At 41.4% G+C, this 26513-nt stretch overlaps 1 protein-coding gene and 1 long non-coding RNA gene across 4 annotated transcripts in view; one reads left to right on the forward strand and one right to left on the reverse strand.

Annotated features, from left to right (window-relative positions):
- The window catches only part of ARID4B (AT-rich interaction domain 4B), a 172213-nt gene that overhangs the window by 142637 nt on the left and 3063 nt on the right, over window positions 1-26513 (reverse strand). The gene's annotated exons all lie outside the window — the stretch shown is intronic.
- Window positions 3354-16522, forward strand: LOC123366590. Its single transcript, XR_006578147.1, has 5 exons — window positions 3354-3454; window positions 13986-14077; window positions 14969-15074; window positions 15518-15655; window positions 16411-16522. It is a non-coding gene; the product is annotated as an uncharacterized LOC123366590 (long non-coding RNA).

Consider the following 26513-nt stretch of genomic DNA (forward strand, 5'->3'; position numbering starts at 1 on the left):
TAAGCTATTTTGACTCTGTGCTGCTGAAGTTGTGCAACTGAGTCTGATTAGCTTGAGATGACGGATTATTGAACAGGGTGATGATAAAGGTTATTTCCCCTGAAAAACAGGTGTTCAAGTTTCTTTTGATTACACTTGTAAACCCAAATAACCATTTAATCCAGTGATTTCTATCTTAACCCCTTACATCTAGCTCAATACTTGTAGAGTACAATTTCACTTCTAACACCCAACACATAAAAAAATATTACTACTTGCACTACTGCAAGTTACATTTGGTTTCACATTTGAACCTCTAAGGAAAAGTGTACACCACAGCGCTACATCGGCACAGCTGTGCCGCTGTAGCGGTTGTGGTGAAGATGCATTATGCCAACGGGAAAGCACTCTCCTATCGGCATAATTACTCCACCTCAGAGAGAAGCGGAAGCTCTCTCCTGCTGACATAGTGCCAATGTGGACAGTGTGAAACTTATGTCGCTGTGTGTGTGTGTGGGGGGGTGTTTCACACCCCTGAATGATGTCAGTTATATCAACTGTAGTGTGGACCTGCTCTAATATACTCCCACTTGTCTACAACTGTCTTACACACAGGCCGAATCTGACAAATTCTTCCTCAAAACACAAACTATTTTGCTGCTCTCCTAATAAACTTTCAGTCTTCTCACTGTCATCACATAAAGTGTCCATACATTAGAAACGGACAAGGCTTAAAGTACTGCCTCCAACAGTTTTGAGATAGACCAGCTTGTGAGGGGAAGACTTTCTTCAGTTTTTTCATAGCTAAGCACAACTGCAGCGAGTTCTGCATAAGAGAACTGCCCACAGAGCTTACTGCAGGATCAGGGCCTCAGTCAACAAAACTACACTGAATACTATAGGGAAAGCTGCTGTTTATACTTCAAGTAACTCTAGTGGGAACCTCAGTTACAACTATCCAATGTAGCTAAAAAGGGACATCAACTTAATTGTTCCTGTTATTGTAAGTATAAATTTTTCAGGAAAAACATATTACTAGAATAGACTACTTACATTTATGCAATTTGTTGAACTTTGTATCTAACATGATGCATATTCAATTTCACTGTATACAATAGAACCTCAGAGTTAGGAACATCTAGGTTGTTTCTAACTCTGAACAAAACGTTATGGTCATTCTTTCAAAAAGTTTACAACTGAACATTGACTTAATACAGCTTTGAAACTTTACTATGCGGAAGAAAAATGCTGCTTTTAACTATCTTAATTTAAATAAAACAAGCACAGAAACAGTTTCCTTACCTTGTCAAATCTTTTTTTTTTAAACTTTCCCTTTATTTTTAGTAGTTTACATTTAACAAAATACTGTACTGTATTGACTTGGAGGGGAGGAGGGGGAGAGGGTGAGCTGGTCTACACTACGGGGGGAAATCGATCTAAGATACGCAACTTCAGCTACGTGAATAACGTAGCTGAAGTCGAAGTATCTTAGATCGAATTACCTACCATCCTCACGGCGCGGGATTGACGTCCGCGGCTCCCCATGTCGACTCCGCTACCGCCGTTCGTGTTGGTGGAGTTCCGGAGTCGACAGGAGCTCATTCGGGGATCGATATATCGCGTCTAGATGAGACGCGATATATCGATCCCCGAGAAATCGATTGCTACCCGCCGATACGGCGGGTAGTGAAGATGTACCCGGTGTCTCTTCTAGTTCTAAATGAGATGTGTGGTTGACTGGTGAGTTCGTAACTCTGAGGTTCTACTGTTGTTTCCTTTGTGTGAGGAACCTTCACAGAACAACAGTGGCGACAAACACTTGTTTAAAAAAGTGTTAAGTCACAAATTGGCATAACTCCTTCATAGCAGGTATAACACTTGAAACTAAGATTAAGATTTGGTTTTTTTTAAAACTATTTCAAGTTGATACTATCCTCTTAAACAAACCTGTTGCATCTTTTCATTGTTCCCTCATCTTGTACCAACCAGAGATGAGAGTCAACCAGCTTTGACAGTAGTAGCCTCTTCTTCAGGTGCAGAGAGGACATTTTCTTTTCAATTTATTCAACTAGTTCAGTTCAATGACTAGCTCATACAAAGCTGAGAAACCAACTGGGAGCTGAAAAGTAGGAAAACTTGTTTCCTCTCTTCCAATCCTCTGAATAAAAATGAAGTGTGAGAATAAGAACTACTACTTCTAAAATCTTGAAGGACAGGGTGACCAGAAACAATCAGTTCAATTAATTAACTACAGCTTATACTTCCTCTGTTTAATAAATCAGTTTTAAATAAAAACATTAATAAATTGCAGCACATTAATGTAGTCTTATTTAACTAATAACCATTTTAAAATGCTGTTTGTGCATTTAATTGAATTTCATTTCCAATCCAGGTGCAGTTTGACACAAATAACAAGTTTATACTAATAAATGAGAAATGTCTCATTTTCTACCACATTAAAAATGCAAAAATTAAAAATCTACACAAACATATTAAGCTATAGAATTGCTTACAGTGTATAGCATATCCTCTTGGCTAGCAAAAATGTACCAAACTTAGTGTAAAGGCTATATTTTGTTGCAAAACATGTTTTGATGGTTATGCTAATAATGAGAATCAACTTTTCTTTAGGAAAGCAGCTAAGGTACATATGCAAAACAAGATGAAAATTTATTATTTAAATTATGGTTTCCTGCTTGCTGATTTAAATCAATCTAGCCAGGTCAGGATCAAGGATCAATTACGCTCTCTCAAATTCAGGAACTTAAGTGCTGTGATTACCCACAAATTCAAACTGTATTTAAATTTTCTCATTTTACTGCTTTGAAGATTTTGGTATCTGATGTGGTACTCTAGTTAGCATAAAACAAATCTGACAGTTTAATAATAACCAGACCAGAAAACAAAGCATTTGGATTCTAGTCCTAGCTTTGCCATGCACTTCCTGTAAAACCATAAGTCTCTACTCTCTGCATCAGCTTTCAGATCTGTAGAATGGGGATAATACATACCTATCTCCAGGGCTACCAAGACTTCATTAATGTTTATAAAGTACTTTGAAATCCTTGGATAGAAAACTGTATTTTCATAATTACTATTACATATCACCACAGAAAGCAAACATTTTATTGAATCAAACACTTAAGAGCTGCTGATAGCTCTATTTAGAAATAATCCTGCTTCTGTATAATCCCATCTGTATGTCTCTTCTCTTGTTCTTTATTCTTAAAGACTCTGCATGAAAGCAAGATATTCTGAATTACTGCTCTTGATGTTTCTATCCCCACCGCCATTCCATAATCCTGTCTGAAGTCACAATCATTTCCATAGCAACCAACTGACACTTTTTGTAAGGTTTTAAAAACCAAATTTGACTGACTTTGCATTTTTATATACTGTTTTCAAGAGAAGCATATAACTGAGTGAAGTTATAGTTTGGTTAAATGTTAAAGATGAACTATTACAGAAGAATAAGGTAAGTAACTAACCTGAAACTTTTCTAAGCTCCTTTTTGAAGGAGTTTATCAGGCTTCTTCTCTAGCACAAAAATTTGAATGACCTCTTTCAGTTTTAACAAGGTCTGAAACAGACTACAACCTCTTGCACAGAAACTGAACAATTAGTCACTTCAGATTTTCAAACTTCCAAAGGACTTTTTAAAAATCAGGAAGGTTGTATATCTAGGAACAAAGAATGCAGGCTATATTTGCTTTCCAGGATACAGCCCATAATGTGACTCTGAAGAGGATTTAATGCACATCTGAACTTATTTAGCCCTGGTCTACACTATCGCTCAAGGATGTGGATTTTCCAAACCCCTGACCGATGCAGTTACACCAATCTAATTCCTGGTGTAGACAGCACTCTGTCGAGGGGAGGATGTGATGAAGCAGAGAAACTGCCAGCCAGAAAAGCTAGGGTTTTAAAGAATGCCTTTGGGCCCAGCTAGCCCCACTCCACTATATCTGCAGCCAGTGCCAGGCCTGGAGGGGTGGGGGTGGTAAAAGAAGGGAGCCTGGCTCAGTTCAGGGCTGACTGGTGAAGAGGCAGGAACTAGCTGTCTCCCTGCCTGAAAGGACAGAGAACCAGCCTGCCAGCCAGGGCAGCCACCTGGAGGTAAGCACTGGTTTCCCAGCTAAGGTAGACTGTGAAGAAATCTCCAGCATGAGAGATAACTGACGGAGGAAAACCCCAGAGCAGTGGTTCTCAACCTATTTACTACTGTGGGCCACATATGCAGATCTTTCTGTGTTATGTGGGCTGCACCCACACTATGTATATACTATCTGTATGGCCCTGAAAATGTCACATGGGCCGCAGCTGTGTGCCGACTGGGCTGCAAGTGGACCTTGGCCTAAGAACCAATGCCCCAGGGAGATTGTGGGGCTTGTCCTCACCAGCTGCTGGCTGCCATGCCCAAAGGAGCCTGGGACCACAGGAAGGCACAATCCAGACCCCTGGGCTGGGACCTGGTGGAGGGGGAAGGCCAAGGTCCCTCTCTCCCCAGCCTTAAAGGCTAAGGCCACACAGCCACAGGGAGCCAGGCAATCTCACCACTAGGCAGCCAGCCACCCAAGCCCCTGTTACAGAGGGCTTCTTCTGTCAACATAGCGACCACCTCTCAGGGAGGCGTAAGTAGCATCTGCACTAAGCACAGCAGCTGCAGTGCTGTAAGTGTAGACTAGCCCTATGAGGTCATAGTGAATAAGCAGCTCAACACTAGCTCCCAATCCAATGCTGTGGCTAAAAGGGCTAATGTATAACAGGAATATCAAGTAGGAGTACGAGGGTGATGGCTTGGCTTTGTTTGTTTTTTTAAACACCTTTTGGTAGCACGTGTCAGACCACTATTGGAGTATCGTACACAGTTCTGATGTCACTTTAAAATAAATGTCTAAACTGGAAAAGGATCACAGAAAAGCTAAAAGAATGAGTTTAGAAAATATCTTACAAAGAGAAAATGAAGAAGCTCAATTTATTTAGTTCACTGAAAGCAAGGTTAAAAGGTTCTTGATCATGCTCTACTCCTGGGGGAATTCTGCGCCACTGCAAAATGCAGAATTTACACAGAATTAATATTCTGTGCAGAATTTCATTTTCCCCCCCGCAGAATTGATGCTGCACAGCTACTGGCTGCCACTAGGGGCTGCTGGATCAGAAGAACCCAGCTCTCCATCTTGCAAAAACAGGACTCTGCTGGGGAGAGGGGAGGGGGAGCTGGAGGGTGCCAGGCAATTGCAGTTCCCAGCACTTCCTGAAAGAAGGAGGTGGCAAGCAGGAAACTCTGTACAAGCCCAGGACCCAGCATCAAGCTGTTTCTCTGTGGATCCATGGGCTCTGGAGGGTAGGGGGTATGGGTGTCTGAGACTAGAGGGACAGTTTTCTCCTCTGAGATGTGCCCAACTGGCAAATGTGACATACCCAGACTGAGGCACCCAACAAAAGCATAACAGAGAAACAGGAACTGGGTTGTTGCAGGGTTTTTTTTAAACTCGCTACTCCTGGGGGAATCTTTTTTGTTGTCTGTATTGTTACAGACATACTTGCTGACAGATATTTTGAAATAAATTACCAAAATAACTGAAATTGGTGTTAAAAATTGTGTTATTCTGACAAATAAAATACACGGAATTTTGCAGAATCTTTATTTTTTTTTTTTGGCACAGAATTCTCCTAGGAGTAATACTCTAATTACTCAGAGCAGGTAATGATACTGGAAGACTATTTAGCCGGCAAAGACATAGAAGAATCCAATGGCGCAAAGTTAAAACATTCAAACTGAAAATAAACTTTAATAGCATGGGTAATTAGCCAATGGAACAGATTACCAAGGGGTGGGGTAAATTTATCCGTTACTTGGAGCCTTTAAATCAAGAATGGATGTATTTCTAAAATGTTAAACCACAAATTATTGTCCTAGACACAAAAGGCATTAGGTAATCTGTAGCTCAGATTAACAGATCATGATGGTACCTTCAAACCTTAATCGAAGGAATTTGCTCTAAATTTTGAATGAGTATTGAATCATCAAGTAAAGTGCTGGGGTTGTTACGAAAATTTTTAAAAGCTCCTGAAGAGTTTTGTACCAAAGGATCTAATAAGATTATTTTCTAACCAACTAACATTTCTAAAATATTCAGAATGATTATGAACCCACCATCCTAGAGTTTTCTAGCAAAGGAGACAAGCTTTATAATTTTTGATGTGAGATAATAAACATCAAATCTTATTCCTCCACCCATTAGAAATTAGTTCAATGCAGTAGCAGACAGATAGGCAGTGCACATGTGGCTGCATCTCAGTTTAGAATTGAGACCTTATCATAATACTAATTTTGAAAAGATACTACACACACTTTGCTCAGCAACAATCTGTTCACCACTTTAGCTCTAAGAAGCTGAACTCTAGCAAACACCCTTCACCCCTTTGCCTCCCAGCTATACAGGTCAAATCAGACTCTCTTTTCCTCATATTCATAGGTAAATGTAATCCCTACAATAACGTGGCTACCACTAAATCGAGGGCATCCCATTATAGGAGGACTAGAATATCAATGTGTTTTTCTTAATGTTTTCCAAAATCTGGTGGCATAAATTTGTGAATTTCTCTGTAGTTGCTTTATCAGCTTTTGCATGTTGTGACGTGGTAGTATAAATAACAGTTCACTTGTTAAAGGGGATAAGTTGTCTAGGCCCAATGTTTCATTGTTTAAAATAATATATACAATTTTTTTACTGTGAGAAATGACTCAATTCAACATACGCTAGTAGTATTTGCAACCTAAACTTTGTGCTACTTTATTGTGTGAGAATATGAAACTGTCTAGTCTATGTTGTCATCCTGGACAATTCTAAATAGTGAAATGTAAAAGGATCGGCAACCTTTGGCACGCAGCCCACCAGGGCCGGTTTATTTACCTGCCATGTCCACAGGTTCAGCCGATCGCTGCTCCCATTGGCCGCGGTTCACCGTCCCAGGCCAATGGGGGTGGCGGGAAGCGGCGCAGGCCAAGAGATGTGCTGGCCACCGCTTCCCGCCACTCACATTGGCCTGGAGCAGCAAACCGCAGCCAGTGGGAGCCGTGATCAGCCAAACCTGTGAAAGTGGCAGGTAAACAAACCAGCCCAGCCCGCCAGGGTCCTTACCAAAGGTTGCCAATTCCTGATCTATAATGTTGGTAAAACTGATGGGGAAAACTAAAGATATAATATGATATCTGAAGACCCATTATTAGTGTAAAAATATGGTAAGCCTCAAAGTTACAAGGCACAACTGCTTTGCACAGAAGTCATGTTAACATGGAATGATTCTAAGAATGAAACACAGAAAAGTTTTATTAATAATACTGTTGTGGTACTTTGAGCAGTCAAGCATCATGATGTAGTTATTTTATATTTTCCACTTCTGAGTCAAAATATGCTTAAACCAGTTTAGCTCCAGGTCAGTATATTCTCAACTTTACACAAACTAAGAGTTTAAAATCTCAGAATTTTAAATCCTAGCATTCTTCATCATTATTTTAAGAACGGAAGGACTAAAAGTGATTTTAAATAAATGAAGGTGATGACAAAAAGATATTCTCCTTTGAGTATTGTCTGTAGGAAACCCCACTCTTTAGAAATAGAGGATTATAACTTATAAAGTGACATATCTTCATTCTCTCTGAACTGTGAAGCTCTTACAGTAACAACCAAATTACTTCAACAAAGATGAATATTCCTTTTTTCCCAATTTTATTGTGGATGTGACACTACTTTCTGTAATCAGCTTTACCAATCACTTATTTTTCACTGCCCCATGCAGTCCCCCAGCAGCACTTTTCAACTTTTAAAAACAGAGCCTAATGCCACACATTGGGTAGCAGCAATTGGCACAAGCACATAACTAGAAACATTTTTTTTATTAGATTTCAAACTGACAGTCCCTTTTTAATTGCTCTCCTAAACTGGACATCCTTGACCTGAGACTTGGCCAGTAAGTCAAGAGTAATGCTGTGTAAATGTATGAGTTGAGCTCTAGTTAACAACCTTCAGTTTGACACCTTGGCCAAGTCTTTTGAAGTGGCTTTCAATCAAGTTGCATATGCTCTGGTCCCTCTAGGTCAAAACAAGATTGAATACAACATTGAATACATTTAGACTGCTTTTGAGTAGAGTATGCCACAAGATATATAACCATAGGTGTCATGGTGTGTGATACTTAATAATAGAGCTAGTTGAAAACCTTCCAATGGGAAACCTTTTAGTTGGAAAATGCTGATTCAACAAAATCTAAACATTTCACACACATGCTGATTGCCAATTTTCTCTGCCTCCAGCATTTATAGAGGTGTTAAATATATAAACAAATGTTTTTAATTTATAACGAGGGGTCGCACTCAGAGGCTTACTATATGAAAGGGGTCACCAGTACAATAGTTTGAGAAACACTGCTCCAAATGCACTAGTATAAAAGGGAGCAGCTCAGCTCAGTTGTGGCTAACCACCAGGGAAGAAGGAGGTATGCCACTGGCTCCAGCCAAGGATCAACCGAAGCCCGAGGCCATGGGAGCTGGAGATGCCACAACCCAGGCAGATACCAAGCTACCCATGGAGGCCCCACAGAGTCTGGAGTTGCCAGGGACTGCAGAGATGCCCAGACTACAGAAGTGGGAATTATGGTAGGAAGCAGCCCAGGGGAATTAGATAGTGGCCTGGTTAGTGAACTGGAATTTGGAGTCAGCATGTTTTGGTTGGAAACTTCCCACTCCTCCACGCCCCCTCACTCAGTGGTACATGCTCCTGCCACTACCACAGCCCTGGGCTTGGGTCCAGTGGCAAGAGAAGGCCTGGACCCCCCTTCCTGGGCCACCGCCCCCCTTTTTGTGCATGGCGGCCCCCTTCCCCACTGAGCCTCACTACCCTGCTACCAGGGACAAATGTACTGACTTTGGCCACTAGGTCTTATTGCCCTGCTAAGAGGAGTGAATACTGCCCTGACGACTAAAGCAAATATATGGACCCTGGCCATTGGGCCACACTGTCCACCTATTAGGCGAGAGTCTACCTACTTTGGCCATGAGGCCTCACTGCCCTGCTAAGAAAGGCGAGTATATTGACTCGGACTAGGAGGCGTAGATGTAGGTTAAGTACCTCCCACCTCTATGCCCTAAGACAGATGGGGTGCACTCGGCCCGCACTGGACGGGGTCTACTCCAACCCTGTCACACTGACAAAACACTTCATTTTCACTTGTTAGTGCATTAGAGGAGCTATTTTTGCAATATTTTGTTTTGCTAACAATTCCACAGTTTCAATGTTGTCCCATTTGGGAAAAAGAAATTTCAAAATCTTGGTATTTCCTATGGGATGGAAATTCCAAATGTTGACCACCTATACTTACAAATAGGCTTAGTCTTCTCAAAACAGAGGTTCTTAAATTGGTCTTTGGACCATTCATGATGATCTCTGGAGGGCTACTACTTCCATAGTTCCACCTGTTTCTGGGAGTGGGGCAAAGCCTTTGATGGTCAAAAGGAAATTATGTGACAATCCCTCATCTTGAGTACTGAGATCAATGAGAGAGAATAGTCTCTTCCTGCCACCACTATGCAGAGGATTTTGAGCTCTCATCCCAAGAGTGATCTCTATAGGAAATACTGAGAAATGTAGATTTCTTCTCTACGCTTCTTTCTGGGAATACTGACCTGGGGAAGATACTTCATCCAAAGTACTACAGTAACTCCTCACTTAACGTTGTAGTTATGTTCCTGAAAAATGCACTTTAAGTGAAACGATGTTAAGTGAATCCAATTTCCCCATACGAATGAATGTAAATGGGGGAGAGGGGGTTTAGGTTCCAGGGAATTTTTTTTTGCCATACAGTACAGTACTATAGTTGGGAGGTGCCCCTGCCTTACCCCACACAGACACAGCCCACTGGCACTGGAGATGAGACAGGCAAGGAGGCTGAAGGTGCTGTAGGCTAGGAGAAACACGTTGCACAGCAGCAGCGGCAGCTTCCCCTACTCAGCAAGCCCCAGGGGCAGGGGGCTCAACCCTTGGCCCGCCCACGCCACCCCTTCCCCCAAACCCACACCCTTAACCCACCTCTTCTCCCCCCCCACCTCCCCCTTTACTCCGCACACTGCATCCTCGCTCCTCCCCCCTCCCTCCCCTGCCTCCTGCCTGCGGCAATCAGCTGGTTTGCAGCGTTTGAGAGGCAGGGCGAGCCTGCGCGCCAAGTCCTCGCTCCTCCCACCTCCCTCCAGAATGCTGCAAGCCAGCTGATTACCACAGGCAGGAGGCTGGGGGAGGAGGAGAAAGGTGCTGATTTGCGAGGTCTGCCGCTGGGGGGCGGGGGGCACTGGGGAGCTGATAGGGGGGCTGCCAGCTGTGGACAAAACAGGCAGCCAAATGACATTATAGCAAAGCATTGCACAACTTTAAATGGAGCATGTTCTATAATTGAACAGGGAAGTAAGATCAAAACAATGTTAAGCGAGAGGACGTTAAGTGGGGAGTTACTGTACCTAATTCACCTCCCATGGCATTGTGTTGAAATCTTTGTTATTCAGCTGGCTCTACTGCAGTCTACATTAAAAAAAATGAAAATCCCATGTGGTGTAAGAAGTAGTTCTATTTTTAACAAACCCAGAAGAATGTATAATAAAACAGCTAAAGAAAACAGCATTTGTATTACATACTGCTACATTTATTAGTTTTTAATAACAGGGTTTAGGTAGTAACAGATCCCATGACATGCAGTGAGAAAAGAACTACCTGACTAGTAAAGGATCAAAACCTTACAATAACACCTTAATCAAATTATAGATTATTTTTGTCTAGACTGACCTTTACTTGTAGTTTTACTTTTTTTTGTAATATCATTTCTCAAATAGTGAGGCCAGCTTCCATCCTGTAAGGTTATTTAGATAATGAATGGGAAAATGAGCCCAAATCAATATTCTTTTAACTTTTTACAGGGCATTAGTCTAACCTCAACATGGTTGAAAGGAAAATTTCTGAGGAAACAGCAATTAAAACTGTTGCCCTTAGTATCGATATTAGTTATGTCCACAAAGCACTCATATTCAGAATGGTCCTTAAGCAAAGCCTTTGCTTCTCCTCTCCCACATGCCCACCCACTAAACACTTCACCAGCAGCACTTTGGGGCAGGGACCATCTTGTTATGGTATATATATATATACACACACACAACAGTACATAGCATGATGGGGCCATTATCACTAATTGAGGGCCCCTTACTGCTACTGTAATACAAATGGGATATTTAGAACAAAAAACTACTTCACATTAACAATCCAATTTTAATAGCTTTCCTTCAATTAATTGTTCAGTTTCCGATCCCAGGAAAAAGTAGGAGAGAGATGGTAAGAAATCCAAGGATATCCAAACAAGATATAGGAGGAGGGCAAAAAGTTTAATCTGACTGCTGCCTATTTAAATTATCACTACTCTTATGACAGGGATGGTTGCCATTAGAAACCTGTAGCTTAACTTTTGGAAACAGACTAATTTTGGGGTCACAACTGAATTGACCTTTAGCATAGATACTGAAGATTCTACTTGCAACATTTTCCCTAACAAGTGTGGGGCCATAAGCCATCAAATTTTGCAGAATTTTAATCTTTAATGAACGCTTAACCTTTACATTAGGAAGGGTTATCTTCACAACTACAAACTGATACACTGATCTTCCTGATCTTATAGGCAGAGCTTCTGTCCTTTTCTAAGCATCAGAAGTGGACTGAAATTAAGAGGATTCTTATCTGTTCCACAGCTCCTATTCATAACCCTTTGGGCAGCAGTGAAACAGATAATCGTCTTAATTTACCCTGCTGGGTAAAAGATATGAGTAGATCCATGAGATTCAGATGTCTTCCACATACCTCAGAGCAGCCTGCTGGATCTGGGAGGGGGAAAGAAACAAAAGTCCTCCCAGCTAGATGTGGGTGCCACAAAATAAATGGTACCATTTCTGTCTACCATAGATAGACGCAATACTACACTTTACTCCTGACTGGCAACAACTCCCAGGGTTACAGAAATTATTCTTCTCAGAACACAGTATCAATCAGTGACCTATATGAGAAACCAGGATGAGATCACTAAACTTTTTCAAACTGAACTTTATCAGGATCTGAAGGAAGACTTCCAGCAGTGGGAGGCTGTGTAATTGCAATGCACCCCTGCTTCGCCTAGATTAATGGAAATATCTGCCAGTACTATGTCTCATGAGGAAAACATGCATGGCTCATCAGGCTGCATAATCGTAAACACAGATACCTGGATCTAATTCAATTTTGACAATGCCACCTTTAGATAGCAGTAGTCTTAGTTTGGGGAAGGAGTGTGTTTTTTGTTTTTGTTTTTTTTTAATCTACAGCACTCAAGAATCCCTCTGGGGTTTAGTACACAAGTTGCTCAACTCCATCAGAATGTAGGTGGCTTCGCACATGCATACTGGCAGAAGTTTAGGTACCTCCATGACTTTACCAGTGGAAACTTACACACCTACAGGGTTAGGAAACCACTGAGCAGTAGTTGTGTAAATGCTAGTGGTACCTAAATATTAGACTTTTAGGCACCCTAAAGTAAGTCAGGAACCTAAGTCACCCTCGTGAATCTAGCCCTTAGTGTCCATTTAAACTGTGCCTTCGGGCTTAGGAAGACGGGCTTCAAAAAGTGAACTGAACGCAACCAATAAAGTGATGTCTCAGTCTATAGCTAGTCTGAAACAACAGAGACGTGAACTGTTCCTATTCAACTAAATTGAGTTCTACTATTTAAAAATTGCTGTTGAGATTCAGTATTAACCATTTCACTGATTATTTTAGCTGAATATCACTCTAATTAGACTTATGCCATTAGTGGATGTAGTGGCAGATAGTGCAAAGGGGTCCGTGGTGGGTGGAGTGAGGAATTTAAACTCACTCCTCTCAAATTTAAAATCAGCTCAGCCCTAAAGAGGAAGGGATGCACAGCATCCAAAGCCTGACTGCCTCCTGGATACCAAAAGCAAATCATATGCCTTTTTGGGTCCAAAAAGCACCAACTGTCCATTGATCTGATATCAAAACCTCTAGCTTTCACAACAGCTCCTACAATGCAATTATTCCTTGTCAATACAAATCTGAAGCAAACTGAAAATGTACACTTTGGAGGTAGTATAAAGAAATGAATTTATATTCCAAATATCTCACTGATTTGAGTGTAGGTGTGAAAAGAGAGAGGAATCAGGGGACAGAGCTTCATAATTCTAGAAGCCAGGCCACATAATTTAAGTCTATGCATACTACAGAGGAAATGGGGGTCTGATTTTTATTCTACAGTAAATAGGAACTTCTGCATGTATAGCTATTCAGACCAGGAGCTAGCAAATGAAGTAATCCAAAGCAACTTGTTTCAGGTGTTTTATACAATTCAGTCACCCAGAATCCCTCAGTTTCTTTGGTTCTGACTGCTGCACCAGTGTACATCATGATTGTCTGCTGGGGCCTATGCCTTCTGGCAGCCATTTCCGGGGGGGGCTATGATGGTGCAAACACACACACACACACCCCATTTTAACTTACTGAGAAGGCCCCAGTTTCCTACCACCACTTTCAGAAGAGCTGAAGCTATTCTGCAACACTCAATTATTTCTTACAACTCCTCAGGCTTTGAATTATCCCAGAATCGTTATAGTGAGCAGCTCTGCCCAAAAACTGTTTTAACTCTTGGCTAAAGGGTTAAATTATTCCAGTGAGGAAAAATACCAGCTTCCAATGAGCAGATAATCTGCCTTCTTAATAATAAAATCACTCCATGCTCTGAGGGAGGATTAAAGTAGTATAATGTTGCAATGATTTATGGGAAGAGAAGAGAGTTAAGGGATACAGTCAACATAAAAAATAAAGGTGTGGAGGAACACCTAAGATTACAATAATTGAAAGAGCAAAGAATCTCTCTAGTTTTACTTGGCACAACTGACATAGTCAATTCCACTGTTTTCCCCTATATAGCTGAAATTCTGTTTTGTCATCAAAAGTTTTACAAGAGTCATTTCTAGAGAACCTCAGCTAGCTACAAGAAAAATGCAACATTCCCATGATAGGTGAGTTAATAAAATAATCATCCTTATCACACCAATGTAGGCAACTTGTAGACATTGCTATTGTAATAACTAAGGCCCCAAAATTATGAATTATTATTATTTAAGAATTGTGCATCAAGGCTTTCAAAAAAGCAAAGAGAGAGGGCTGAGAGAAAAATACCCTCAAAGTCTAATGACAGTTTCTTCAAACTCTCCAGTCTGAGGAAACAGAGTTTCTGCTACCTTTCACAAGAGTGTACTGTTGGCGCAGCTGAATGAATTAAAATATAGATATCAAATACTAAGATACTATATTATGTTGCCAGATACAGTAGTTGGAAAATTTAAGGAACCAAATCGAACCAATGATTGTGATTAAATGATGTTACATGTGTAAAAGAGAAGTAGACCATAAGTGATACAGCTTTGGGAAAATATTATAAACTTTAATAACAGGGTTTACCGCATGGGCAATCCTGTTAGAGAAAGACAAGGGTTGCATTCATAGTGATTTTAGTTTAGCAATAAAGTGAAGAAATAAGGCTATTTGCGATCAAACATGCTTATGCTTTCAAATTAGTGAAGTATACCCGTGCTGAAAAGGCAATAAATAAATTCATCTGTAACTAAATAGTGTTTATACAGACACTTGATCACAGAATAATCAGAATATGTAATTGTTTATTTGATCAATAAGACACAGCTCAGCCATACAAACAAAGGTCCCATCATTGTTCTTAAAATAAGGAGAACAGAAATGGAAGATTTATACATCTGTTCCAGCCTGCTGGAAAACAGTCGTTCTTGAAGGGACTTTACATATTTACTTTATATTGTAAAACAAGTCTAAAAAGCATCAAAGAATGTGGAAGGACTTTGTATAAACTATGACCTTTAAACTGAACATTTCAGCAACTAGCAGAGTGATGATGGAGAAACTGCAACTTGAGCAAACATAGCCTGCGAAGTTGGCCAAGGGATGCACCGCAAAATGACCCATGAAACGCAACTTGCAGAGGTAAGTTGCTGACCGAATCAAACCAGCTGGTATTTGGTGTACGTCCCAAGACAGCTGTAGCTGATAGTACAGCCTAATTTATCTTATGGAAGCTGGTATGACAAGATGTTTTGCAACAAGAGAGTGGAAAACTCCAGTCCCAGTTGCAAGAACTCAAAGATGATGCCTCATTCCCCAAATGAATGGTGAGAGGACAACTCTCATTTGAATCTTTGGCAGAAGTATGGGCACCTTCTGATTTGTCCACACCAGCATCTCTGAGAACCACCACCAAAAGAAATGGAATAAAATGGCCTGCCTCCTTCAGTACATTGCTTCCCAAAAACTGAGGACACCTATAAAGGAGAAGATGGAGGTCCTGGGCCAGCCACCTGGGAGTCCTCCTGGTGATATGGACTATCTTCCCAGATAGGCACCTTTAACTATCTCTTTCTATTTTACAGGAATTTATGTTGCCTACTAGCACACTGGAAAAGACTGTAATTGTGTCCGTCCTTTGCTCCACCGTCATTTGTAGTCCCAATTCCTGCAGTGAACAGTAACAGCTGAAAGCTGATGACAGAGCAAAAATCTGGCAATAGGTAACAAACAGACTTTCTCTTGTGTCATGTCCCAAACCAGTCACTTGACTACTTCCTGAAACTGCGTACCTGATAAGTAAGGAAGCATACATGCTTCTGAATCTGCTTTAAAGATTGCCACAGAGTAAGCATATATTCTTCTTTTGTAACAGGTTAACTAAGGGTAGGTCTATACTTACCTGCCGGGTCGACGCGTAGAGTTCGACTTCTCGGAGTTCGAACTATCGCGTCTAGATTAATCGCGTCTAATCTAGAAGCGATAGTTCGAACTCCAAACGCGCTCCCGTCGACTCCGGAACTCGACCACCGCGAACGGCGGTGGCGGAGTCGACGGGGGAGCCGCGGACTTCGATCCCGCGGCGTCTGGACGGGTGAGTAGTTCGAATTAAGGTAGTTCGAGTTCAGCTATGCTATTTGCGTAGCTGAACTTGCGTACCTTAGTTCGACACCCCCCCTAGTGTAGACCAGGCCTAAGACTGTGAAACACTGTGGTTTCATGCTGTCTTTCAAGTTCTAGGTGTGTATAGGCAGAAAATGAGGCCATGTGTGCAAGTCTCTTGAAGTGCACTCAGTATATACAGTTTGTCTTAAATGTAGGTCCTTATGTTGGATAGTTAAGAGTGTTTAATCAGATCCTAGGGCTAATATAATTCATTGGGAAATAAGTTAAAAGGGTTGACTACTATAAATTAATTGGGAAGGAGACCTTGGTGAACTGGCATGTAAGTAATTGATCAAATTGTCTTATGTTTTAGCTATGGCTGGCTTTTCCTCCATTGTGTTAGCAACACTCGATAACCAACTGGCACAAGTGAGGCCCTATTCTGAGAAAGTCAGTCTACTATCAGAACAAAATCACCTTTCCAGGACAATGGTTGATTATAAAGTGTTATTTTCTATTGTGGTTGTGTTGTTTGAGTCTGAAAACCTGGATGGTTATCGTATCAACCAATTTTCTAGTTTATGCTAGCAAAATCACAGCCCAATACTATTTTTGCCTTCTTATGCCTTATGTTAGTAGATATAACACGACCCGATATAACATGAATTCGGATATAACGCGGTAAAGCAGCACTCTGGGGGGGGGGGGGGGCTGCAAGCTCCGGCGGATCAAAGCAAGTTCAATATAACGCCGTTTGACCTATAACGCGGTAAGATTTTCTCGCTCCCGAGGACAGCCTTATATTGGGGTAGAGGTGTAGTTGATGTTGTTAAAATGAAATTTTAATAGAATTTTATAGAGTCCTTTTGTTTAGTTAAGCATCAAAATTCAAAGAACCCTAAGAAAGATAGTACAAGTAATCAGTTAAGCAGTTTGCTTAACTAAGGTTTGTTTTATACCCTATCTTTCTTACAATACTACAGGAAAGTCATTATTAGTGTGGTGGAATTTTAGAGACTAAATTTTATGATTAATAGGCTTGTACAACTACAAAAGGTAATTAATTTTATACTTCAGGATGTAAGACAGCCACCTGAAAGCACAACTTCTCACCCACGCTGGAGCACTGTATGATTGGTCAGTTAAGTAAACGATAGGGGGTTTTGCAGTCCTTTAAAACATATGCATTGGTCACTACCAGGAAGCAGAATACCAGGCTAGATGGACCACTGACCTTACTGGGCAATCCATAAGTACTTTATAATAAAGAGACACTAGCAGGCAGAAGAGGATGCAGGCTGTAATTCCTTTGGTACTGAAACATTTCCTTGTAAAGTTTCCAGAGATCAATCCCACTTGCAGATGGGATTCAATATCCTTCAAATTAAAACTGCAAAGGAAAGAATGTGCTGAAGTCATAATTAAAGTATCCAGCTACAGAGTAAGGCATTGAAACCCCAAAAAATCTGCTTGTATGGGGCAGAACCTAGGCATGTGCTGAATTAGGTATAACGAAGTTCAGTTCTGTCACTACTCCTCCACATTTCTATAAAGACTGCAATGGCTCCTTAAGGTTTTCATTTTTGTTTTTTAATTATTGTTGTTGTTATTAGCATACAGACTGAATAGATAAAATGTATAAACAGAGGCTTGACACAAACACCTAATCTGGGACAGTTTAAGTTTCTCAATCATTGTTTTTTACACTAGAAAATAGAAGAAATGTTTGATAGACAAACACTCAGAACAGCCAAGTGAATATTTGACATTGAGTAATCTTATATATTGTGGGGCAACAAGTTCTACTGGGGGGAGGGGTTTACTCATTAGTTCATTTTAAAACAAGGTGATTTTAAAAAATAAATCTTATGTATTTTCACTAAACTGAAATCATGGATATATAAAGTATGTTTAAAAAAATAAATTACTTCCTCAATTGCAAGCAGTCTTAATCCCACAAGCCTTATTGGTTAAATAATTACACAGATGCCACTAGTGTAGAGCACAATTATAAAATAATTCTGTGCTATTTAGGGTTATATTCTTAAGGACCCCATATTTGCTTCACAAGCACTGACAGCAATTTATATCGTGGTCAAAAGAGGAACTAACTCACTGTACTAAGTGCATTTGTAGTCTACTTGCCTGCTATAAATAATTGGCTTACGTGAAATCAGTAAATGTATGCATAAATATCTACTCTAGGCAATCAATATTTAAATCTCTTGATAAAAAGTCTGAGATTTGTGCACAGGCTAAAATATCTGAACCCATGAATGCACAGTTCAGCTCCTGCTTAAAAGGTCTAATAGGCAAAGTAAGCAGAAATTGATAAAATGTGGTTGGAACTCAAAGATAGTATTTCATCTGCAAGTACAGTCCACGTGCATTCACTTGGGCAGTGGCTGGTGCCCAGCAGTTGCATTGTGAACTATGAACTGATCTGCCACTATCTCTAGCTTTCTGCAGAAACACCCCACTACACCTCACTGTGACTACCTCATAGCTACTTTTCCAAAGCTCCTGCAAAACACTTCTTGCTGAGCAGGGAGTGACTGCTGAACATTTACTCAGAATGGAGGCCAGCGTGAAGGACAAGAGCACACAGGAGTTCAGTCTGGTGGGGGGGAAAACCTCTTATCAAGAAATGTTACTCTTTGCAAGTTAGGGTAGCACAGTGGTTCTCAACCTTTTTTGTACTGGAAGCCCTGTGGTCATCATCCCATCTAGCTACCTCCCAATCCTCCACATTTTGCAATATGGGAAGGCCAGCTTAGTCATGTTTCTAAATACTTTAGATCAGTTACAGTGCACTAAGTAAGATTTCTTATTAGGATGGTACTAAACAATTTCCCTTGGCTCCCCCCCAAGGCCTTTGGAAATCTCTCAGAAGGCACTGTTTCTCAGTTGTACTAGGCACTGAGAAAGAGGTACCCAGAGGACAGCACAACTGCAAGTGTACCCACAGAAATAGCTGCCTAGCATTCAAAGGGTTAAATGGAAAGGCACAAGAGAAGCAAGTTTTACTGAGGGCTTGGCTACACTTGCAAGTTGCAGCGCTGGTAGAGGCTTTCCAGCGCTGCAATTAGTAACCGTCCACACCTGCAAGGCACATCCAGCGCTGCAACTCCCTGACTGCAGCGCTGGCTGTACACCTGGCCGGGTTGGGGTGTAGCGATTGCAGCGCTGGTGATCCAGCGCTGCTCATCAAGTGTGGACACACACCAGCGCTTTTATTGGCCTCCAGGGAATAAGGAGATATCCCAGAATGCTTTTAACTAAATTACTCCCTTTGTTTTGTTATGCAGCCTCTCTTTGTTTTGTTGTGAACCTCCGGAGCTCCGTTTCTACCGGAGCTGTTTATCAGCTCCTGTTTGCTGTGATCAATCTGTGAACAATCAAATGAGATCCTCCTCCCTGTTGTGAACGAGCTCTGTGGAGCTCCTCCGTTGCCGCTGCTGCTATCTAAAAAACAAACAAAGCTCCTGTTTGCTGTGATCATCTGTACCTGGCTGTAAACAATCAAATAGAGGCAGGCAGGGAAACAGTGGGGAGTCCTGTTGCCTGCAGGCTGTTTGCAATTAAGAGTTAAGACTAAGGGGTCGGAAAAATGTTCTGATTTTTCAAGTCAGGAAGCTAACACACAGTGTTGGCTCCAAAAATCCACTCTCTCTCTCCCCCCGCTCCCTGTCACACTAGACCCCACTCCACCCCCCTCTTTTGAAAAGCACGTTGCGGCCACTTGAATGCTGGGATAGCTGCCCATAATGCATCACTCCCAACAGCGCTGGAAATGCTGCAAATGTGGCCACACACCAGCGCTGGTAGCTGTGAGTGTGGCCACACACCAGCGCTGCTCCTACACAGCTGGATGACCAGCGCTGCAAACTACCAGCGCTGCAAACCGTAAGTGTAGCCAAGCCCTCAGATACACAGGCAACAAGAGCAGCAGCAGTGCAAGCTCATGAACTGTAACTTGCCTATATTCTTCACCACTGTCCTGGAAATGAGTAGTTCAAAGTATATGTTTATTCTGACTTTTGCTTTCCTCTAAAAATTGCTAGATTGCCAGTCATATTTCCACAAGAGGTGAACAACTTTTGGTCACTACAGAACTGGGGACCGTAGAGGCTGAAGGGCTCCATAGCCCTTTAAGTCCACATAAGTTTAAATTCTAAATTTTCATTATTAAAATACTTGTCTCTCACATGCATGGTATTAAAATACTTGTTCAGTCAACTGTATAAGAAGAGTCCAAAATGCTGTGTACTTTCAAGCTGCAGCTGAATAAGAAAACTCAGGTATCTGTGGAAAACGTGCATGATAGTAAGGCCTTGTCTAAACTACCAAGTTTTGTTGACAAAAGTTATGCTACTTTAATTAAACCGCTGTTGCACATCCACACTATGCTCCTTGTGTTGGCAGAGCGCATCCGCACTAGCAGCTCTTGCATTGACATAAAGAGCAGTGCACTGTGGGTATTTATCCCACTGTGCAAGTGGCCGCAGAGTGCTTTGGGAGGGGTTTGCAATGCCTCATGGGGCAGGTACAGCATCACAATGATGCAGGTTTCTCAATCCCATAGTTCCATGGGCATCCTACTAGATTGCCAGTTGCTTTTCAACTGAAGTTTGGAGGGGGGAGGGGGGAACAGCATGTGACAGGGAGTGTGTGTTGGGGGGGGCGGTGTATGTGACAGAGACAGAGTGTGTGTTGAAGAAGTGTGTGTGTTGGGGGAGAGTTGGCATGCTGTCTCTAAGTTCAGACAGCAGCCTGAACAACCAATCCTGGGGGAGCGGGACACCCCTCCACATCAGTCTCCAGCTCTGTACAGCACAACAGTCTCTCCCCACCCCGCAGCAGCCCACTATGTCTGCCTGCCCATGGTTCTGTGATTTCCTCCCACCGCCATCTCAGCTGCTGGGAACAGCTTCCTCAGCAGCTCTGTGAGCTCTCCAGGCTGAGGAATGTCAAGGCTTCCAGGAGTTTGAAAGGGGAGAGGCAGGACCGCCGAGTTCAAAACAGTAAGCAGAGCGGTGAACAGCATTTTGGGATACTGGAGGAGGCAGTTATGGCGACATAACGAACAGAAGCATCTACACAGATACTTTGTCGCTTTAACTTTGCCACAAAAAGCTTTATGCCTCTCGTTGAGGTGGTTTTGTTTTGTCATCGGAAGTAGATCTGTAGTGTGTACACCTCCACTGATTGGTCGGCAAAAGTTGTCTTTTGCCGACCAAACTGTGTAGTGTAGAAAATGCCGAAGTTTTCAGTAAAGACACTTAATAAGCAATTTGTGGGAAGACCAACAGACTTGCCGCCCATCTTCACACAAAAAGGCCACACAGCTTTTTGAAGTCTGAACATTGGAAAGGTTGTCTCGTTTAACTGTAAAACATTAGCTACATGTATTCTGTTCTGCTATCAGCACATTGCGTAAGAATTCACATTTTCTTCTCTACGGCTTTAAAATATAGTGCAAAAAAATCTGTATCTTTTTAAAATGTACAAATGTAGCACACAACATTTTGCACAGTCCTACACCACACACAAATACAGCAATATATACAGTAATCATGGTCTCAGATTATAAAAGCGACAGATTGTCCAGTTTAAAATGTTTTACTGAGGATAAGCATCATATATTTAGTATTGCAGCTTCTATTATTACATTAGGTAGTATCTTCTGTACACTAGTTACCCTGCATGTAAAAATACTGATCCAAATATATCTGATACCAAGATTGAGAACAAACGAAAACTAATCTACTTTCTTCCTAGACTCATATACTGGTAATTGCGACAGACTGACAATATCCTATAATATCCAGAACAAACCTTGAGGACTTAAGATAATGTTTACTGAATTAAATTGAACCTTACTGAATTAGGGTTAATAAATTTGAGGTACCTTGTATTAAAAACGCAACGGTCTACATGTTATTATAGTATTGTCTGCACCTTCTCTAGTAGGGAGGGGGTGCTAATGTACTTCCTCCCTTATCATCCCTTTGAAGCCACGCCTTGGAAAAGCTACATAAATACTAATTCAAACTAGATTCTCCGTGGACCAACAAACAAAGACAGGGTTTTTGGGTGAATACCCTGGTTTTAAACTGACTCAGGGCCTTCATCCTGATCCAGTAAATGGACAGAACCCTGGTCCACGGAGGGCCCCAACTGGGGGCTTGTTCTCAGCTGACGCTGTCACAAATTGGTAACCACAAGGGATCCCTTGGGTTGGGGGGTTGAAGGACTGCTCCTGCCAGAATCCATGTTAGGATGAAAGTAAGCTTATTAACATATGTGTAGGTTCTTTTATTGGCTGTAATATGTTTTCTTCGTAGTGCTTTTTTACCTTCAGAACAAAATAGGTTTGCATAAGAAGAAGTGTGTGGTAGTTACAACTGCAGCAATTACACCTGTAAACCATCTCTAAAGCAAGCAGGCGTGCGTGGACGGCCTGTCTCGGCTGGGAATAACACAGTGAAGGCAGGGATTTGTGCAGCCTGGAAATTCTCCTTCTCAGTCAGAAAGGAGAAAGATACCAGTCTCTGCCCAAGGAAGGCAACTGCTGGGGAGCTGAAGTCTGAGAGCGGTGCCCTTGCTGGACCACTGAGGGAAAATACAGAAGCACTGGCCCTGAACTGTGATAGTAACAAACTTTCCTCAGTTAAAGCAGACCTCTCCTCCTGCCACCCCTCAAGCTAGCCTAGGTTACCTTGGAGCTTCTGTATCTCCGTTTCTACTAAATGATTAAATATTAAAGACATGGATTTTCAAATTATGCACTTGTTGTATGATATAAGGCGGCTGACATTTCAGCTATGAAAGAAGTCAAATTCTATCCAGTCTAAGATATTCAGACATGTTGTTCTGTAAAGCAGTGTTTGCTTTTCTTTTTGCGTAATTATGTAAGCATGAGGAAATTGAAAAGTGACCAGAGGTTGGTTAGTAAGGGGAGCATTTCTTTTAAAAGGAGTGGTTTCTTGCAAACCAAAAACCACTTCTGGAGAAAAATACACCACAAGTCTTACCTGTTCTCCTACTTCTTCACGCGAGCAGTCCCCAACTAGTAGTGCTTCTGTACCACCCCAGCACTTCTGCTACCGCCCACACAGCTGACTAGAAAATGAAAGGTCACTAAATTCCTTAACTAGTTTCCAGAATGTAGCATGAGCATAAGAGCAGTTGACTTTCGGCTGACTTGTGCTGCAGGATGGAAATTAGTTACTAAAAGTTTAGAAGACATATTTCACTTTAGTCCATCAAGTGTACATAACACAATGGACTGGAGTAGCAGACTGGCTTTTGGCAGCATAGTCATAGTATAAGCATGCACCAGTGACCTCTGTTGGAGAGATAGATAGGTCACTGTGAAATGACGGTTGTTGAAACCAATATGTAAATTCAGAATGAAGATGTTTAAAAAACACATTCTTCCCGTCGCATAGCTTTGTTAGTTTTGAATGAGCACCCCACAACACCTGAGGCTATGGAATACAAATATATCTACAACTATGTAAAACTGTAATTTAGGCTTGGCATATTAAAGCTCCAATTTTAAAGGTCAAGGAGATACTAACATTTAAATAGGCATTTTCCAACATTTTCTTTTGTTATAACCACATTAGATCTAACCAGACACACAGCAAAACCCAGTTTATCCAATCTAACTGGGACCAGGGCCAGATCGGATAATCAAAAATTCGGATAATCCGGAGAATGGGACAATGCAAGGCTGCAGCACCGTCTAGTGGCCATAGGAGAGATCATCCGCTTCTGGACCCGTGTTGCTGGTTGTTTGGTTAATACGAAGAGTTGGATAAAGGAGGGTCAGATAAATGGGGTTCTACTGTACTTGGTTCACAGTGCACCTCTAAGTTTCTACAATATTGACTACATTTATTATCATACAGCTAGTCAGCATCAAGTACATTTCCAAGCCACAGTGAGAAATTTTATATTAAGTGCTCTCACTAACAAAAGGTAAAGGAAAATACTTTCATAAACACTTTTAAAATATCTAACTATAGTGCTTAAGTTCCAATTAAATATCTGCAGACCTAACCTTTAGATTAAAAAAACAAAAAAAAGTACATCTCATGTTGTAGGTCTTTTTGTAGAGTTAATCCTGACTTTAATATTTTTTTTAAGATAGAAAGCTTATAGACTGCTTTTCAACAATTGTGTTATATAAAACTAGTTGTTGGAACATAATTACTTCGTAAATAGGTACCTGCTGGCAATCCAAGATTCTTTAACCATCTGCACGCAATGTGATTAAGAAAATCCCAACTAGAACTCAGAAATTGCTATAGCAATTCACACACCACTCTAGCCTTTCTCTAGTTTAGGCCAATATGTGATTACAAGAGGGAAAAGCTTTGTTTACCTCTAGTGGAACATCCAGTTTGGTTTTATTCCAACTTTTATATAAACAAAACTGTAATGTTTTTTCATCTTTGCAGCTTATGTACATAGCACTCTTGGTAGGCTGAGGTGTTACGTATTAGTATACAAAGGGATTAATTTCTTTGGATCTAGATGTGCTGTTGTGGGGAATACATTGCTATCACTGACTATAAGGGGTGGTACATATGTTAGGAGAAGGCCAGAAGGCAAGGCGGGGGGCACAGGCGGGCCAAATGGCCAGCTGATTTGAGCATGGAGGATGGGCTGCAGCTGGTGCTTTGAGTAGACCCTAGGATTGCTTTACAGAATCCAACTTTCACAGGAGAGCCACGACTGGCCTGTGGTGCCATCAGTCACTGCAGCTCTAGATGGGAGGGTATTCCAGCTGCTGAACTCCAACCTGTGATAGAGAGCACTGACCCTGGGGAGCAGGAACACCTAGACGAGCAGTATGTGGAGTGGGAACCCCTCCCTCAAGCAGAATCCCCTCAACGTGCCCCCACCCCACACGCTGGCTGTACGAAGAAGCCATGGATTTGTGATTGAGGTGAGGGGAAGTTACCAAGGGAGGGCACTGCCAGGTCATTTAAAGCTGGGGCAGTACAGTGGGTGGGGGCACTGCCAGGTGGGGTTACAAGGAGTTGTGGGGGTGAGCACTGCTAGGTGATCTGGGAGGAGCATGGGGTGGGAGGGCCCTGTCAGGTGATCTGGGGGAATGAGTTTGGGGGGCACTGCTAGGTGTTATAGGAAATAATCATAACAATGCTTCTGATAGACTGATCTTTACATATTTATCTTAAAAAAATATCCAGGAGCATCCAGTGGCTTAAGTGGCCCCTGGACCCCAGCTGAAAGTTGTCCCTCCTACAGAAATCTGAAATGGTGCCTGTGCCCTCGTGGATGTGGGGACAGATCCATGTTAAAAAATGCTAAGGTGGGGAGTGATTCAAAAAAGGATGAGAAATCCTGTACTGGGAGACAATATCATCATTGTTCCCCTCACCGTTCCAAGCCATAACTAAGCATGTTATGTGAACTTCCATTTGTATCTCTTTAATGCTACTACTTACTTCTTATATAACATTCTTCCTCCACGGAGGTTTACGAAGCAGAGTAAATATCCTATTTTCTTTACACAGATGGGAAGAATATGGCATAGTAAAGCTGAACTGTTCACACAAAAAGAGCCAGTGGCAAAGATGGGAATAGAACAGATCGCCAGATTCCCAAATTAATGCCCTATCCACAAAATACACTGACTCGTTCATCTGAAGAAAGGATCACTAAAAGAATAATCAAGGCTTAGGCTCCAATCCTGCAATGAGCAGAATATGGGCAGGCTCACTATAAAACTGGGTCTTTAGAGTTCAATCCTCTAAATGCAAAAATGTCCATCCTTACACTCTTCCAGTAGTTTATAAACAAAATCAGTCATGTTTTTTAAGCACCATCCTGCTCTGTTTTATCAGTCATTCCCAGTTATTCTGTGATGTAGATGAATAGAAAAAAAGGAATTCCCTGTTCACTCTCTTCTATTACTTCTGATTAGACAAACTTGTATCCTTGCAATATCCTTATGGATATGCAAATTAACTTACAAGATTGTAAACTGATATACATTTATTTAGCATGAGACTCTCTGGAAGCTTAAAAACAGCTAAAATTTTATTTTATTTTTGTGCTGTAACTCTAAAAAGGAGCTTCACTGTAACTAACATCTTCCAATTTAAATCCCAAATAAATTTTAAAGGGAAATTCCAGACAGTCGGTTTGCTCATGACCACACAGAAGTTCAGAACTCATCATGAACAAATCACAAAACATGTTTTAAAATCCCGCTAAAAAATCAAACGTCTTATGTATAACTAAAGAAACTTTTAGCTTTTGTTAATGGATCTGTAACAGGCTTTTGTGTCTGATATTTAAGATTTAAGCCTTTTGCTACTTATTCAATTGAGCTAAAAGAGGGGTTTTCATGCTGTGCTATAGCACACTTTCTCCTCCCATTTGTGGTCCTCACCTCCACAGTTGTATATGTAGGCACTTATATGCATCCTTTAA

The sequence above is a fragment of the Mauremys mutica genome, chromosome 3 (genome assembly GCF_020497125.1).
Source record: "Mauremys mutica isolate MM-2020 ecotype Southern chromosome 3, ASM2049712v1, whole genome shotgun sequence".
In the NCBI taxonomy this organism is placed as follows: domain Eukaryota; kingdom Metazoa; phylum Chordata; order Testudines; family Geoemydidae; genus Mauremys; species Mauremys mutica.